The 17,881-nt window shown below is 45.5% G+C and overlaps 1 protein-coding gene across 1 annotated transcript in view; it reads left to right on the top strand.

The window, feature by feature from the left end:
* The window catches only part of PGS1 (phosphatidylglycerophosphate synthase 1), a 630,645-nt gene that overhangs the window by 178,218 nt on the left and 434,546 nt on the right, over positions 1 to 17,881 (top strand). The gene's annotated exons all lie outside the window — the stretch shown is intronic.

The raw sequence follows: 17,881 nt of genomic DNA, 5'->3' as shown, positions 1-17,881 counted from the left end.
TCGTGGTGGAGTGGTCATTCCCGCTGCTGTACGCGTTTCCTCCAGTCCCCGTCATCCCGCAAGTGCTGCGGAGGTTACGGAAGTTCGGTTCCCGGATGATCCTCATTGCTCCGGTGTGGGCTCGGAAGCCGTGGTACCCGGACCTTCTCGACTTGTCCATCTGCCCTCCACGTCGTCTTCCCTACCGAGACGATCTGCTCTCACGGGAGGGGGGTCAGGTTCTCCATCCAGAGGTCAGATCCCTCAACCTTCACGCTTGGCTTCTGAGAGGTTGAGGTATAAGGATTGGGACCTCCCTGAAGACGTGATGGAGGTGTTGCTTTCGGCCCGAAGGTCAGCAACAAAGTCTCTGTACCGTTGCCGTTGGCGTAAGTTCTGCGACTGGTGCAGAGTTCAGAATGTGGATCCTTTTGCATGTGACATCCCCATGGTGGTTCTGTCCTTTTTACTTTCTTTGGCCCACAGGGGCTTGCAAGTGGGTACCATTAAAGGTTACCTGGCGGCGCTGTCCATCTTTAAGCGCTCGTCTGAAGAGTGTTCTTACTTTAAAATCCCTTTAATTTCACAGTTTCTGAAAGGGCTCACTAATGTGTTCCCTCCGTCACCTTTCCTGGTGCCCGGTTGGGATTTAAACCTTGTTCTTAGGTTTCTTATGGGTGCTCCGTTTGAGCCTTTACATTCTTGCCCTTTGAGGCTGTTAACTCTGAAAACTGTGTTTTTAGTTGCGGTTACTTCCGCTCGCAGAGTGAGTGAGTTACAGGCACTTTCAGTTAAGCCTCCCTTCACTGTATTTCACAAGGACAGGGTTGTCCTTCGTGTTCGTCCTTCTTTTCTTCCGAAGGTAGTGACGGAATTTCATTTGGCCCAGAAGGTTGTTCTTCCGGCATTCTATCCTCCTCCGCATCCTGGTAAGGAAGAGGAGAGGCTCCATAGGCTTGATCCTAGGAGAGCTTTAAGCTTTTATGTTTCACGCATGTCCCGGGTCAGAATGGACGATCAACTCTTTATTGGTTACGCTGGGAAGCGTTTGGGGCAAGCTGTGACGAAACAGACTTTGTCTCGCTGGATTATTTTAGCCATCTCGAGTGTTACCGCTTGGCGGGTAAGGACCCACCGGCTGGCTTGCGGGCCCTTTCTACCAGGGGTGTGGCTACATCTACTGCCCTGCAGAGGGATGTTCCTATTCGCAACATCTGTGATGCAGCCACCTGGGCTTCAGTACATACATTTGTATGTCACTATTCCCTCGATTCCATCCGAGGGCAGGATCTGGCCTTTGGCAAGGCGGTCCTTTGCTCTGCTATTTGATTGGCTATTCTAAATTTTGATTCTAAATTCTTTCCCTCCTCCTTGCTCTGGTACTGCTTTGGGAGTCTGTCATAGATATGGAATACTTCGGAGGACCCAATCCCCTCGAAGAACAAGTTACTTTCTTACCTGGTAACGTTCTTTCGATGGGATGGTCCAACGACGTATTCCATATCGCTCCCGCCCTGCCTTCCCCGCTGCAGAATTTCTTTTGCGATTGCAGCTTACGTTCCACAAGGCTTTGTGTCTGACTGGCAGTTGACTTAGGTCACACGTTCTGGGGGAAAAAACTACAACTGAGGCTACGGGCGTTGTGCGTCCTACTTATCACATCGGATGACGTCAGACGTCGGAGGAGGTCCTCGACGACGGCGCATCGACGTCATCGACGCAGGACGCAGACGCCGAAAAAAGTTTCCGAAGCAGCACAGCTGTGGTGATTACATGTCATAGATATGGAATACGTCGTCGGACCATCCCATCGAAAGAACGTTACCCGGTAAGAAAGTAACTTGTTCTTCTTCACTACTATCGCCTTTTACATCCGACGAGGCAAGGGGAGCTGAGGGCTCAAAACCCTCTTCCTTACACTGGTTAAGCATCCACTCTTCGGGCACAGATTTTCCCTCTCTTCCTGGTACATTTTCCAGAGCTCTAAAATAGCTAACCTTTTCTCCAATTTCTTTCCCGTTTATGCAGCGTGCAAGTATGTGGTCCTGTGTTGCAATACCGCTTTTGACTATGATCCCCCTTGTGGCCATGGCATAAACATCTTATTTGCAGTACCTTTCACCCATTCCGCACTATACTGTTTGAGCTTGGGCATATGCTTTGGCAATGTCTTACATAAGTGCATCAGAGGTGTGCTATCTCCCATTGTGACGAGTCTCAATTGACTGTCGATACTTACCAGATTTTAAAAAGTACCTTTGCCGCTTTTCAATTCTTGAAAACAATAAATATGAGCGCGCTCCAACAATCGCTGCACAAAACCTGTTTCTTCAATTTTTCTCCATCTACCTCTGGATTGGTACCAACCACTTCCCTAGATAGATAGTATACCTTCTTGACTTTTTCTCAATTCTTACACAACTGTTCGTGTCACTCCTCGACCGCTTAATTCAACACAAATACATAAACAGATAGACTAGTCAACTCTTCACATTTAAACCTCAGTGATCATCCTTATTCTCTTGCCCCTAATCAATACTCTGATCACAGAGTTTAGAGTGTCTCTTTATGCGGACCTGTCCTGCTCATAGCCTAGTGTACTCCAATTGGAGTGTGAGACAACATCTTTTAAAACCCCTTGGGTTGGGACTCTTGGGCCTTTTATCTCTGTCTCACTCTCTTTTTATACAATATTTCCCGTTACTTTTGTTACTTATAAAATTACCGCAACCCTGTCCCCTTAGTTTGTCATTCCCCTCAGTCTACTCACCATTCGCTCATTTAGCTCAAAGCCCTCGGTATCGTATCCTTCTCTAATCAACCACTTTCGCCGTCCGTCCGCAAAGTGCCTGTGGAAAGCAGGTAGGGATTTTGTCAGAGGGACCCTGCCCACCGTCTTGATTTTCTTACAAGATTTCTATTCGGCCACTCTCCAAAGAAAACCTGTGATCTTCCGGCTAGATGGCAGAGGATATCCGATGGTCCGAAGCTCTGGAATCAACAGGTCGATGGGTCTTTATCAACCATACGACATTGCTGCCAAGTGAACCCAGGAGGTCCTTAAATCAGTAACACGTCATGCATGGATGGGGATGCAGAATAACTCTTACACCAAATGATAAAACTGACTCAAGAAGATAGCAAATGTCTCATCCAACTGTTTTATTATCAATTGTCTAAAACATGGAGTTATAACGGATGTCGCACAGCATATCTCTCGAAGCATTTAATAAAAAACAATGCTTTTATAGTAGCAACTCGTCATATGTGACGTCATACTACATGGCAAACAAGAAAAACCTATGGGGGGGTTGTGGTTGGCTTAAGGGGAACATATAAGTATACTTTCTATATAGGAACGGGTTGTGATTGGGTATCTACAGCCAGGTGCCTACCCCTAGTGCAAGTCATTTTCAAAAGTTATTAAGTACATTATATGGCCCTCTACAATTGGTTGGCACGCTCATGCCCTTCTGGAACAGTCTGTTCACTAGCAGCATGTAAGCTGATACCCAGGTGTCAGTGGGTAGACTTGACCTTGTCTCCCACCCAATTAGCCCAACATCTCTGATCGCTCATGCCTTCTGCCATTCAGATTGTCTTTGAACATGGCCTTGCAAAGGAGCCGTGCTCCTGAAAATACATGGGAGTGTGAGCATGCACTTATCTCAAGCATTTGCAGCATTTAATTGTCTTCAATTACTAGACTTGCCACTCATGGTGTTCATTCTTCATACCTTAACAAGGGCTGATTCAGCTTCTTACATTCACTGTTCTTCAAGGATAGATAACCAGTTCTTGGCCACTCCAGCCTTTGACACTAGGCCAGACAGCCTTCTCAGTCCTTCCTCGATTTCCAGCTGCCTTCTTACTGCAACACAGCTTTCCGATCCTTCTTTCTCCATGGGTCTGAGCTTACTAAATATGTGACACCGATGTCCAGCTTCTATATAATGGTGGCACCGCCTGCAGTCTATTCACTACCTATAGCTAGCCTTTAAGATTACTTAACTAAACAACTTGCATTTTCTGCAGTGCTCTTCACACGTGTAATCGTCATTATGCATATGAAAGTTCACTCGATTCTTTATTTCGTCATCAGATTCCATAAAGTCTGTATATCCTCTTCTTCGACCACACTTCTCCGTGCATCATGCTTGCTTCTTGTGACATCACCAGCTTCTCTTTCTCTCATCTTCATATTCCTTCGGGGATCTCCTCCAAGAGATTGTCATCTCTACAGGGATACATTAAATAGGGTTTTCTCAATGGATACCTTTTCTCGAAGGCTCTCGGTGCAATAGGCACCATCACTGGTGTCGTGCATGTTGCAATCTCTGGCTTCCAACATATAGGCACGATGGGGCCGGGACTTCCTGCACAGACATTCAGTTGCTCCTCTACATATCGATGCCACCTGTGTCCTTCCAATTGTTAAGACCCCCACTTAGTCCGTAAATCCAAATGTCCAACCCCACCAGTGAATCATACAGTTCCCACTTGTGGCTTTCACTCGAGTGAGCGCACTCAATTTAGCTTGTATGCGACGTGACCGCATCTTCCACTTCCTCCACTCTTCTCTCTGCTTCAGAGACCCTCTCCCCCATTTTCCCAATGTTCACTCCCAACAGAGAGAGTTCCACAGCGACAGTGTGCACTTTCCATTCCAGGGGGACTTGCACCCTGAATCGCCGACCAAGCATTGCCCCATGGTCACTGAGTCCTCAAGCATAGCCTGCCTGGGCTGTTTGCCTGCCTCCCATACACTGCTCAAGTTTTTGCTGCCCCTTCCAGCAGTATCCAAGTGGGTTGACACCAGGGCTTCACGGCACACTTGTATGTCTCTATTCCGTCCAATTAGCGATCAAGTAGTCCTCCGGCAGTACTACTCCAGACACCCAAGCAGCAGCAACAACCGCCCACGTTTTGTCCAGGGCCACTGGGTCCGGACACAGCACAGATAGTGCCGCTTCCAATACTGTTTCTATGCAGAGGATAACGCAAGGACCACCCACAGCTCAATCAGCACTCACACGCTCCGTTCCGTCCACCACAGCTGCAGGTAGCCACCATGTCTGGCTCAACCCCACCTAGGGGCACAGAACCCCCCTGTGGGTGTTGGGCAATGCGAGACCCCTTTCCCCTTTCAGCCTCAGGCCACTGGCCTGCATAATACTGCCTTCCATATCTGCATGGAGAGGCCCAGTGCGCCGTGCCCTTCACCCTCTCCCGGTGACTTCTACACATCAGGCTCCTTGCCCCCAAAGCAATGGCCCACTTCAAATTTCCAGCCTCATGGAACAGCCGCTATACGCGGCCTCCAATGCTTACCTGGAGTCCAGCAGCAGCTCCAGACTATGCACCGGCACTGTGATGCTGCACTCCAGTGCAATCCCTTCCGGAGTCAGGCCGGCCTCATTAATCTCAAGGCGCAACATTCACCTGAATCCACACACTGCTGCAGGTGGCCGTCCCCAAGCTGAGAGGCAATGTGCACACACAGGGTCTCCCTGCCACTTCGTATAGCAGCAGTGCCACTCCACGTCTGCCATTTTGCAAAAAGCAGTCGTCTGCATCTGGTTTTCAGAACCACCACTCAGTCTTTCTCGGGACCACTGACTTCAGGTGACAGTCTCAGCTGTCCCTAAGGGTAGTCGGTGCCAGTCACCCGGCTTTGGCTCCAGTGCGGCCATACCTGAAACGCTGATGACCGCAACCACATCGTCAAAGTTCTCCTCTCCAGCTAGGATCGACCCCCCCCCCATCTCCGTCTACGACAGAAAAAGGATCTTAGCACAATGTACACAATCATTTTAGTCAAACATTTCTCATATTACACGAGTACCATCAATATTCCAAATTAAACTACATGACCTGAAACGGAAAAGATAGCCATAAAAAGTTAATCACAGATCTCTACCACCGGACATGAAGCGGAACTCACCATGCACTATATGCATTAAACCAATCCCACATTCTTCCTAGAACACAATGGGGGGTCCATTGTGTTCTAGAAACCGGCCTCTGGATCAATACCGCCACCTGTACCCACTGCAGGTGCTGCAAAAAAGGAGACAGAGGGTGGGACTTGAAGCGAGGGGGTGGGGGGCTGTGGCAAACAAAGAGGATGAGAGACCGCAGCCCTCGCCTTAAGTGCTCCCCAAGCCCGAGACCGGTTGTGTCAGACCCGGGGGCGCTTACTTCTGCCTGCAGGCGGGAGGAAGAGGTGGGGTGTTGTGTGCCCCTGGGAGTCCGTTACTGAGGGGCAGTCCGCTTTGTGGGCTGTCCCTCCTAGCACCCCCTGCGGGGGCTGGGCCAGCCTCTTAGCGAGGCAACCTCCACTCTGCCCCCCCTCCCCCTGCACATTATAAAAGCAATGAGACCAGGGTATAATCATCTCATAATACTCAACACAGAAACAGTTGCAAAGTTTGGAAACACAGAAATCGCAGTTTATTGGAGTACAGAAATCAAGACCGTCCCAGCCACATCAGTAAACAAGATTATAATCCAAGGGATGACCCATGCCACTCCACGTTTGCCATTTTGCAAAGAGCGGTCATCCGCTTCTGGTTTTCATAACTTCCAGTCAGTCAAAAGAGCAACCGTCCGCTTCTGGTTTTCAGAACTGCCAGTCAGTCTTTCTCTGGACCACTGACCTCAGGTGACATAGTCTCAGCTGTCCCTAAGGGTAGTTGGTGCCAGTCAACCGGCTTTGGCTCGAGTGCGGCCATACCTGAACCACTTGTGACCGTACCCACAGCATCAAAGTTCTCCTCTCCAGCTAGGACCGCCCTTCAACTTCACCACCTTTGGGGGTGGCACCCCTGATGCCTCTAATTCCCCCATACCTATGCTCCTTCTCTGCATGCCCATCTCATACCTCTATCTGGCTACTCACCACCTGCGGAATCTTAGGGCTGTGAACCCCCCCCCCCCACGGTAAAAAATATTGACATCTTCACAGAACTCTCTGCCATGAGAGCCTCCGACATCTGTCTGCCAGGTGGGTTACTCCTGTGACCCTCATATGGATCACTTACTCTTTCTCTTCATGTCTCTGTGCAACGAGCCAACTTTCTGGTACACGATCGCTTCCCAAAACCCCATGTTGATCCCCCTTTTCTTTTAGAGCAAGCGGTTATCGGACACCATGTCCCTGCCAGGACAGTTATCGCCCAAACCATGCCACTAACCAAATGTATTAAAGGGAGTATGTTGCACCCCGCTAGGATATCGGCCGTAAGGGAAATACAGGGTATGTTGAACCCCACTAGTATCCAGCACTGAACCCCCCAGGCTGTCCTGCTCTCAACCAGGGGTTTACATTTCTGGGCTGTGTTTGCAACCTGCTGCTAGTTAAAGGAGCCCTGTCTCCGCTGGTGTCGGCTGGTTGGGGGAGGTCAGATTGCCAACTTGTAGGTGGGGTTCCACCCATTAGGCGTAACATGCTTTCTCTTAGTTGACCTTTGGAGAACTGTACTGGCAACGGAAAATGACCTAAAATCCTGCAAGTGGGCCGGGACTCCCTAGCCTCTAGTACCATTGAAGGCCTGGTGGCTCACCCCCACGCACCTGGAAACAATGTTACATGCCTGCTGCTTTTGACCCGCAAATTGTACACAAACCTTAATCTTCAGTTACTAATGTACTTAAACAGCAAGGTGTTTGCAACCTGTTGGCGAATTGGGGGAGCCCTATGCTAGTGCATCTTTCCTATTAGTCCCCAGCCTCTTAACAGGTGTTACTGCCAATCCCAACCTCGCACAATAACCCTGGGAAGTATACTCCCGATTGGCCGCTGTTCCTTTAATTTCTCTGTCCATTAAATAACTTGCTAGCCACCAGTTTGCAGGGACAGGCCCTGGGCTGTTGGGTCTTAATGGCCAGTCGCCCACGATGTTAGGTGGTGTTCCGCCTTTTTGATCTTAACATGCTTTCAGGACCAAAGACTAGATAAGTCACTTACACGAAAGGGGAAAACTTGGGAGCTCTGTGCACAGATTACTCGGTAAAGACTGAAGTTTCACTTTCAAGATATGCGTCGTCCAGCATCCGGTTTCTGAGTTGGAGTGCGGGGCAGTCAAGTGCATACTCAGAGGCTTTAACCATCCAAACAGTACGATAGTACATGCCCAGAAATAAATGCAACCGCGACAACCCTGAAATTGAATTGCACAATTAAAATCTTAGCGGCGCGGCGGCTGAGCCCAAAATGTAACCGTTTGTAGCAAACGTTTGAATAATCCCCACGATGAAACCCAAATACCTTGATCATGTAAAAGCATTGCGGTGCTGCTGCAGTTAAAAACATTTCAAAACAATGGTGCAGTCGTGAGGAAAAAGCGGTCCATCCTTCAATCCTACTGTGGCGCAGCAGCCAGCAAAATTTCAGACAGTCGGATAAGATTGTGGGGCATCGGCCGTCCCATGACAAGCAATGTCAGAAATTACAAATTAAAGCATTACATGCGCGCAACTGTTGTAACGCCATCCCAAAACCCTCCACGCGACACTGCTGCCTCGAGCGAACAAAGACAATACTAAAGTAATTCACACACTCTGCCCGGAGACAGCCCTGGGCACTAAAAACGAACATGCAGCCAAGAATAAAGATCAGACCCCCCTTGTGGCCGGCAATCGCCAAGGATACTGACCTACCATTTCAAGCACCCACACCCTTGGCACAGCAGATCATCCAAAGGGACACAAATTGAAAATAAATATCACCACAGACCACCGCAGCATGGCAACCGTCCAAGGCACACACAAATATTGTGATAGACGTAATAACACACGGCCAAGAACTAAGGCAGCGAGGCGATCGGCCTGGCGCCAAAGCATTTCCTCCCTTACAAGGTGTTGCATGACCACCAGATAACCCCCAAAATCCGAAGGCCGGTTCCCAACGCATACTTACCAAAACCAGAAACTTGCCATGAGGTGGCGAAACGTGACTGTAGAGCAGACAAAATCTCCAGGCGCGAACTGCCAAGACTTCGACTTGAAGGACGGGGATGGGGGGGTTCAGCAAACAGAGGATGAGCGACCGCAGCCTGTGCCTTTATAAGTGCTCCCCAGGCCCGAGACCGGGTGTGTTGGACCCGGGGAGGCCTACTTCCGCCTCCAGGCTGAAGGAAGAGGTGGGGTGTTGTGTGGCCCTGAGGTTTTGGGGGACAAAGGGGCTGCCTGCTATGTGGGCAGTCCCTCTAGCGTCCCCTGCGGGGTCTGGGCCAGTTTCTGTTCACTGCCACCGCGTTCCGCCTGACAGGCCAGCAGGCCGCTGCCAGGGATCACCCTCACGGGGCTCCTGCTGCTCCAGAAAATAGGCACAGGATGTGCCTGTAATCCTCACGGGTACATTGCACTGGTAAAATCAACCACTGGACCCAGGATATTTACGGCAGACGTCCATAAGCCTGACAGAACTTGGTGAGCTGCGGCCATCATGGTCAGGCTGTCTAGCACCAACCTCATGATAGCAAACTTTAACAGATTTTATTGTACAGATGGTTAACATTTATTTTCTTGTATTTATCTTTTGGCACTTTTTATAGAGTGACTTCAGGTTACATCAGTCGTGGTTTTAAAGTAGTATTTTATTTTTTTGTTATACAGTTCTTGTCAGAAACTTGTTTACGTTTTAATGTTGGTATTTCCAGTGTGTGTTGGTTTTAACCTTAAGCGTTTAAATTTTATTTTGTTTCGTTTTTAAGGGAAATGTTAGCACCCTTTTTAAGCATTGTGTTTGGGTGATTGCACACATGATCCAGCCACATTTCAGCCTAGTTCTAGGTGAAGATCTTCACCAAGTAATCTGTATTCATCAAACAAACCAAACTCACTCATTTAGAGCTGTGCCATTTTAGTTTTTTGGATTTATTATAGAGAAAAAAAAACAAAAAAGTCATATGATTGCCCTTTTGCAATGACACGTGTTTCAGCTCTGGCCGCCTTTTTCAAATCAGGGCTAATAATAATTCAAAACCAATTAAGAACAAACAAAAACAATAACAATGTTTCATTACAAATTGTTGTAACCAGGAGTCACAGAGAGTTAGGGGTAGGTATAAGGGAGGATTGTTAGGGAGTTGGAGAAAAAAGGTAAAAGAAGAGAGGAGAATATTATAAATCCATCATAAGTTTTCTCCGAGTCTCTTTACATTTTATGCTTGCAACCTTATTGCACACTATTCATGTTTCCTTATTTGTTATTATATCCAATTGTATGCTAAACTTTGTTTGTGAAAGTTCAATTATAACTGTTCTTTGCTTCTATATAGATTGTTAATAAAAATCTTATTTGTACTCCGTTGTGAACACATAAGATACCTGTCCACTTTAAGAAACGTTAACCTTACCATTATTATTTCGTGTTGGACTATTTACTTCACATGTGTTTCATTTTTGGGTTGGATCCCTGCAAATGAGTGAGTTTTGTTTGTTCAATATTTTTGGTGGTTCTCTGGCTTTTTAACCATCACACTCAGAAAGACGCGACAGTAGAGTTTAAGAAACCAAGCAGAAAGACGGAAGCAATCATAAGTGGAAAAGTGTTGCCAAACAGACCAGCCCCATCAAAAGCCAAAAGAGTGATGTTCTAATCTGTATTCATGACACAACCGTTAATGTTTTGTTATAGGTAATGTTCCTTGTGTTATAGTGGGATGCGTGTGTGTTGGGATGTTCTAGCCGTATGTATTAACACGATTATAAATGTTTTTTGTAATATCTATCCGCATTGGGGCCTTTGTATCGTTGATCAGCTGGTGCTTGATCATAATATTACACATCGAGTGTTCTGCTTAGTTTTTGCCTAGTCTTTGCGCTGTCATTTTTTATTTTATTGGTGATTTAAATCATGCTGAACCCCACCAGCTCCTAAGCAACGGACCAGGGTTAAAACCCATATTGCTTCAACTTGTTCCCAAGCTGATGGTGTTTCCCCTGAGCTATCCTCTGTCTCCCATTACACATCACTCGTGTACTCCTTTTTCCTATGTGTGCTTGCTCATAATATCACACATTCCGAGTGTCCCACTTAACCGGCTACTTGTTTGTAAGAATAGACAATATGGCTGTTCTGCACAAGTAAAATAAATGCATTACTGGTTTTGTTTTTACAACTCAATATCTCAAATTTGGCTGATGCGATTTTGAAAGTTTTGCAAGCATAAACAACTGCACTATGAAGTGTACTTGTGTGCCAAACATCTCAAATCTAATCGGTCTCTCTGCCTATCGGTGTGTGTGTGTGTGTGTGTGTGTGTGTTGCACAATAGACATTATACAGCATGAGTTCTTATGCTCTGCAGTAGGACAATATGTGCCATTTATCAATGGACTTCTTTATCTGTGTTTGGGCCTATTTATGTAACATTAAACTTTTGCATTACACAATAGACATTAGGCATGTTTAATAAGATTTTGTATGCTCTGCATTAGGAAGCTGTGTGCGTTTCTTTGCCTAGCCTGAATATCCTATTTATAGGTAACCTTTGTTCTTTAGCATGTAGCAATGAACATTATGTGTGATCTGCTCATTCTTATGCTTTTGCTTGTGAATATTACTACACATTTCGAGTCTTCTGCTTATCCATTTGCATATTTATGTTCTACTTATTCATATTTTTGTGATTTAATATCTATCTGTGCATCTGTTTTTGGGCCTATTTATCTGTCTTTCGGTCGATCTGTGTTTGGACCTATTGATCCGCCAATACAAAAGGGAAACCCTTACTGTTGGGAACATAGGGTTCAATATAACATTTTTCACAGTAGTGACCCATCATTTTTAAATCAATAACAAAGTTAATCTATTTCTATTCCCCTAAATGAAAATCAGTTTCTCAGGACTATCTCCTTTTGACCAATTTCCAACTTTATTGGTTTATTAGTTGTGTTGCTCCATAAATCATTTAGACAGTATCTAGTCAATTTATCTAAACCCATTCCATCAAAATGTTTCCATCTAAAAAATGTCCATCTAATGCATATTTTTGGGGGATAAAGGGTTAATTTTTTTCAGGTGTATTTTAAAGGGTGAAGAAATGCATTAGATGGAAAAAATATATAAATTTTTTTTTTATTTGTTTGGTTGATACAATCATTAGATGGAAATATTTTAGAAGGAAACATTTTGATGGAATGGCATTAGATACAATGGTTTTAGATGAAATGACCATAAACCCATTTAGACCCATCTATCGAGCTGTTATTTGCGACGATCTTCCATTGATCCCCCACATTACACAAATTCATTGTGGAAGGTCACAATTTCTGAAATAGGACGCTATGTCAATTTCTTTGTGCACACAGTATGGTCTATTTTTTGGTATCTTTTATATGTTTGTATATGACATTACAAGTGTTCTGCTTCTTTGTGTGCTTTACGTAATATCACACATATTCACTTTGAATGTCTTATGTACTGCCAAAGAAAGATATGTGCATTTCTTTGCACAGGCAGAATGTCATTTTTTTAGGTAGCCTTTATATGTTTAACATTAGACATAACGAGAATCAGTTTATTTGTGTTCTTCTGCCTATACATTACAGGTGTTCTGCGCATATCAAATATATAGATACATTTCCTGTTTAATTTGTCGACTTTGAATCTGATGTAAATTTGAAACCTTTTGTAGCATGAACAATTTCATAGTGTTTGAGTGCCACCATTTCCAAAAACCGAATTGGCCAATTTTGTAAACAGTTCCATTTTCCAAGCATTTAATTTCTGTATGGAGATCTTTTTTATTTAACTTTGTATATGTTTTGAATGAGTGAATTTGGCATGCTCTATCACATCTGTACGGTTCAGTAGCTCGCTAAATTTGAAGATCCAGCCACGGTTTCAAAAGGTATGGGAGAAAGTTTGTTTCCATTTTTTACATTTCATGTAACTTTAACTATAGAGCTGCAACCATTCATTGGGTAAATGTGTTCCTGACCCTTGAAGGCTAAAGCTCCCACAATGCCCTGGATTAGACAAGACATTTCAGTTGATTTTTCTCCTGGCAGGTTTTTATTTTTAATAGGATTTTCTATTAGATGTTTGCTAACGGCTGCACAAACAGAGGGGTGGTCCTGGGAGTGTCTCTCTACCAGCCTGTATCCCGCTTTAGAGTCTCAACCCAGAGTCTTTAGCTCACCACAGAAGAGAAATGTCCACTACATATCAGTGTTTGTCCTGCATAAGTGCAGTCCAGCACTGAAAAGCCAGGCCATTCTCTTCTGAACAAGAGTACCAACAGCAACCTCAGACACGTGCTTCGGCCTGGTTGGGCCTCGTCAGCGAGGTGGAGCTGTGCCTATCAAAGAACAGTGAGCAAGGCTTCCAACTCTGGATTACCCTAGCAACTTAGGGTGAAAACCCAAAGCTACTTAATATGCACAAACAAGGGGGATCCTGGGAGTGTCTCTCTACCGGTCTATATCCTGGGTTAGAGTCTCAACCAGATTATTTAGCTCATCATCCTTTCACAGCAAATGTCCACTACATATCCGTCTTTGTGCTGCCCAAGAGCAGTCCAGCACAGAAATGGCAGGCAATTATCTTCTGAACAAGAGTACCAACAGCAACCCCAGACACATGTTTCGCCTGTTTCGGCCTCGTCAGTGAGGTGAAGCTGCGCCTCCCTAAGAACAGTGAGCAAGGCTTCAACGTCTGGATTACCCTTGTAACTTAGGGTGAAAACCCAAAGCTACTTAATATGCACAAACAAGGGGGCTCCTGGGAGTGTCTCTCTACCGGCCTATATCCTAATTTTTCCTTGTCCGCGAGCAAAGGCTTGCATGCTGCGGGCAACCATACAGTGACATTTGTTTTTTCTTTGAAGTTCATTGAGACTCCACGGAGAGGAAGCTTTGTTTACCCTTTGCTCATGGCCACCATGTTGTGCCATATGTGGTAATGGCCTTTGAGACTCCACATTAAAACTCTAGGCAGCCGCAAACGGATATGGCCATCTCTTTGAATATGTTCTCTGAAATTCAAGCATGAATTCCCATCCTGTGTGTCTGCCTGGGAAGAAGTCGGTAAGGTGTGAATGTCACAACCATCCCTGAATGGATGAATGCCAAATGTTTGAATGGTGCAGTGAATCTGATTGGAATCTGTGCGTTGTGATGAATCTGATGATGTCATCACTCCTTTCCCGGAGGTAGCCTCTCCCATGTGGCCAGTGGACGGCAGCCATTACCTGATCCTGATCCTGGGGGGTGGCTATGCGAGGGAGGATCACATAAGGGGATGTGACCCTCAGGGGGATGAACAGGCATCGTCAGATGAGACGTGGTAACGCCCTTTTCCTTTTAGGGAGACACCCTCCATTCCCCATTCCTAGATAGCATATTGTGATAACTCCGTACAGTATCCTGCAAAGACTGCTGACAGAACTTGTAAACATTTTACACATACTAAAATAACATGTACTGAGACAAAGAAGGGGACTGCCATGGGGGAGAGGGTGAACTATAATGCGCAGTCTAGTGTTGTGTTTAGAGTTTAAAGCAGCTGCTGTAGAATAATGTAAATGACTTCCTTTTCCAAGAGTTGACCTGGAAGACTATGCAGAATGCAGGTGGTAGCGTGGAGCAGAAGGTGTCCCTATTTGGGAGGAAACCCTGAAGACATGTGGTGGTGGCGAGAGAGGGAGCTGACCCAAGCACGAAGGAGAAGGGACCGAATGCCACAGAGCACTGCCGGCAAGGAGAGAAGCGAACAGGCAGGTTCCAGACCGGCCGCATATGGAAGGGGTACCGGATGACAGTGGAATCGCCAGATGAGGAAGGAGGTGGTCGTGGCTGGAACTGGAAGCCAGGACAGGCATCCTTCCGAAGCAGGGAGCGAGAACGCTCCATGCTGCTGACTGGGAAAAGTCGCTCGAGTCCAGCAGATACCGAGGAGAGTAACCGAACAAGTTTGGATGGAATGAAGGATTGCATATATGATCGGTAAACCTAGAGAGAAGAAGGGGACATCCAAACTGAGGAAAAAAGACCCTGAAAGAGTGAATTAATTGCCGAAAGTGGGGAAGAGAATAGTCTACATTACGAAGAGGACACCGATTCCAGTCACAGTAATTTGCCATGAAGTAGTTTCAGGAAGACCCATACCCCCTTGCACTGTCTGAGAAAGAGAGACTGAAAACCCAAAGTCCTGGCAGGAGAGTATACCAGGTAAACTGTGGGTCTGGGATTCACACCCATGGGGAACTGTATAAACAAACCTGGCAGGAGAATATGCCATGTGCCTTGCGAGCCTGAGACCCGCACCCACGTTGTGTTAGAGAACTGTACAAAGAACCTGGCAGGGGAGTATACCAGGTGTTTTTCAATGCTGGTACCTGCACCCAAGTTGTGTTGAAAGGAGAATCCCAAGAAAGACCCATGCCCTTAGGATTTAAACAATACTAAATCGCATAAGTAAAACCTGGGGCAGCTGAGAACTTGCTTATTCCTATTGAATCTGTTTTGCTGCAAAGCAACCTGGGGAAGGGAGTCAATCCCTGGAACTGTTAATATTACCTAATTGCAACTTTTTTTGGAGTTGTACCTTTTTCGCTCTTTCAAGGCCATAAGCCATACCTTCCTATCTTAGAGTTGGTTCTTAGAAAGAGAGGGCTAGGATAGGATTTTTGTACGGGGGGCATTTTTGCTTTGGAGATCTTGACACCCGACAGACATTTTAGTTTTGGTTGAGGTAGGGAAATGATAGTGAGGCATTTTTCAACCCCTTTTGTGTTTAATAAAAGTGTATACCAACATCTGAGTCCTCTGTGTCTGAGTCTCATTCCTAGTTCCACAGTGTTCATTCAGCAAACAAGAGTAGTATAACAATGGGGGGTTCTGCAACATATGTTTAGTCAATTGCTGCTTCAAATTGTCCCAAAGCGATTAGAATAAGACCGAAAAAGGAAGACGGATGTGTATTGGTATGTATTTGACCTGATCCGGCAACCCAAGGCGACGTGATGCTGGACTTTGCGGGATTCAGACTTATTTAAGCGACCAGAATTAACCGAACTGGGGCTTTCTTCAGCTGTCACTGATTAATTACTACAGCAGCACATGCTAACAGCTGGTAATAATGACCATATTTATAACCCACAATGGGGTACTCTATATGCAGCCTCAGAAGTATGAAGGTATCTGTGGTCCAGCAGAGTATCACACCCTTGTACATGCAGCAGCTACTCCTCAGAGATGCATGCACTCTGTAGAGCTATTCATTCCTCCCTAATGTCCCATGATGCACGATAGGCAACTGCTTCAGGGTCCTTATTTGGAGGAAAGCCATGGAGGCTTTCCAGAATCCTACTTTGTTCTTGTTCTGGACTGGTTCTCCCTACCTTGTTTTGGCAGAGTCGAGGTAGGATCGATTGATGGCAGTCCGTGACCACCGAGTTAATGTCAACTAATGGGCTGGACTCCCTGTTCCTCTTTTTGCCTTGATCACGCTCCATTTTGCAGTTCTGGACATGGCAGGTCTGCTCGTTTGAAGTTGCAAGGCCTTTCATACAATTAGTGGAGACTTGCAATCCAGGAGGCTTGATAATCCAGGAGGCTCAAAGGCCGCATTGGCACTGTTGATGAAGGCAATGCTGAGTGGTGAACTGTTGAGAAATACATAAGCTTATCTTGCTTAACTTGGCAAAGAATGTTAGTGTTGCACAAGAAAACTTATCCGAATGGTGCATTTGAATCCTTTCCCTTCACAAAATCTTTTTTTGTTTTTTTAAATACTTCAGTTATTCGTCTGCTATTTCAATGGCTAAACCTTCCTTCCTTCACAAGCATTCTAGGATGTTGTGGTACGTTGACTGCATTTCCCAACATACAGGTTCCAGGGTCTCTTCCATTTGGCCTTGTCCTTTCACTCCGTCTCATTCCTTCTCTGGTTTGAACATTTACTTCCAGTATTGCTAGCTGCTTGGTTTTTTCATGGCATAGAGTTCTCTTTGAATATCAGTTGTGTCTCTCCAGATCCTGCAAGATTCCTCGTGGCAGTGCCTCTAGTCTCTCCTACTCTTCAAACGATGCTGTCTCCCGAATTCTGTGCTGACTTCCTGCTGCAACTTCTCATCCTCAGAACTTCTACTAGAACCTGGGTTCTCTGCTACATTCTTCTACCGGTTCCAGCCCAACCAGGGTCAGAGAGGCCCCTGGTGCCAGCATTTTGCACCATGTCTTCTCCAGGCTTCAGCAGCTACTGCCTGCATGTTGCCTTTCCAGATCTCCCATCTCCCCCCTTTGTCTCTTTCTGTTCTCAAATATCTCATTACTTCACCCAATTGGGTGGAAGTACAATGACTGTTTCTTATGGTTCCATTGGCCCACTGATGTTTCTCATCATCAATGGGGCAGCAGTATCTGCTTCTCACCTCTACATGCATGGTCTAGGCAGGAGAGGACTTTAAAAAAGAATCGGACCATATTCTTGGATTTCATTGTTATTTCTCTGTATAGCTGTTTGAGCAGATGTTATTGCTCTATGTTGGCTTGATGTATCCAGGCTAGCTGGCTGAGTGTATGCTTCCACCAGGGCTTGCTACCAAATTCTTATTCCCTTTATGTTATTAATGTACTCATTTTACATATAGTCAAACATTGACTTCATCCAAAATCACCATAACAACTTACAAAATACAGTAAAAATCATTCAAACCAATCATCTTAATGCACAAGATAGTTCAATATTTCTGGTATATAATCACAATATTTAACACAATAAAAGATAATATTAAAATCATCACCACTCTTAACAGTTCAATAATTCCTGATTAGCAAGACTAGAACCATCATTTCTATATTTAACACAAAATTTCCCTCTGACTGATGTTAACCTCTCCCAATCAATAAACATATGCCTAAAAGTGTCTAATCTATTATTCCCACGTAG

The sequence above is a fragment of the Ambystoma mexicanum genome, chromosome 3q, assembly GCF_040938575.1.
Source record: "Ambystoma mexicanum isolate Mex_15411 chromosome 3q, UKY_AmexF1_1, whole genome shotgun sequence".
Taxonomy (NCBI): Eukaryota; Metazoa; Chordata; class Amphibia; order Caudata; family Ambystomatidae; genus Ambystoma; species Ambystoma mexicanum.
The sequence above is the reverse complement of the archived record's forward strand: the minus strand, read 5'-3'. Positions and strand labels throughout refer to the sequence as shown.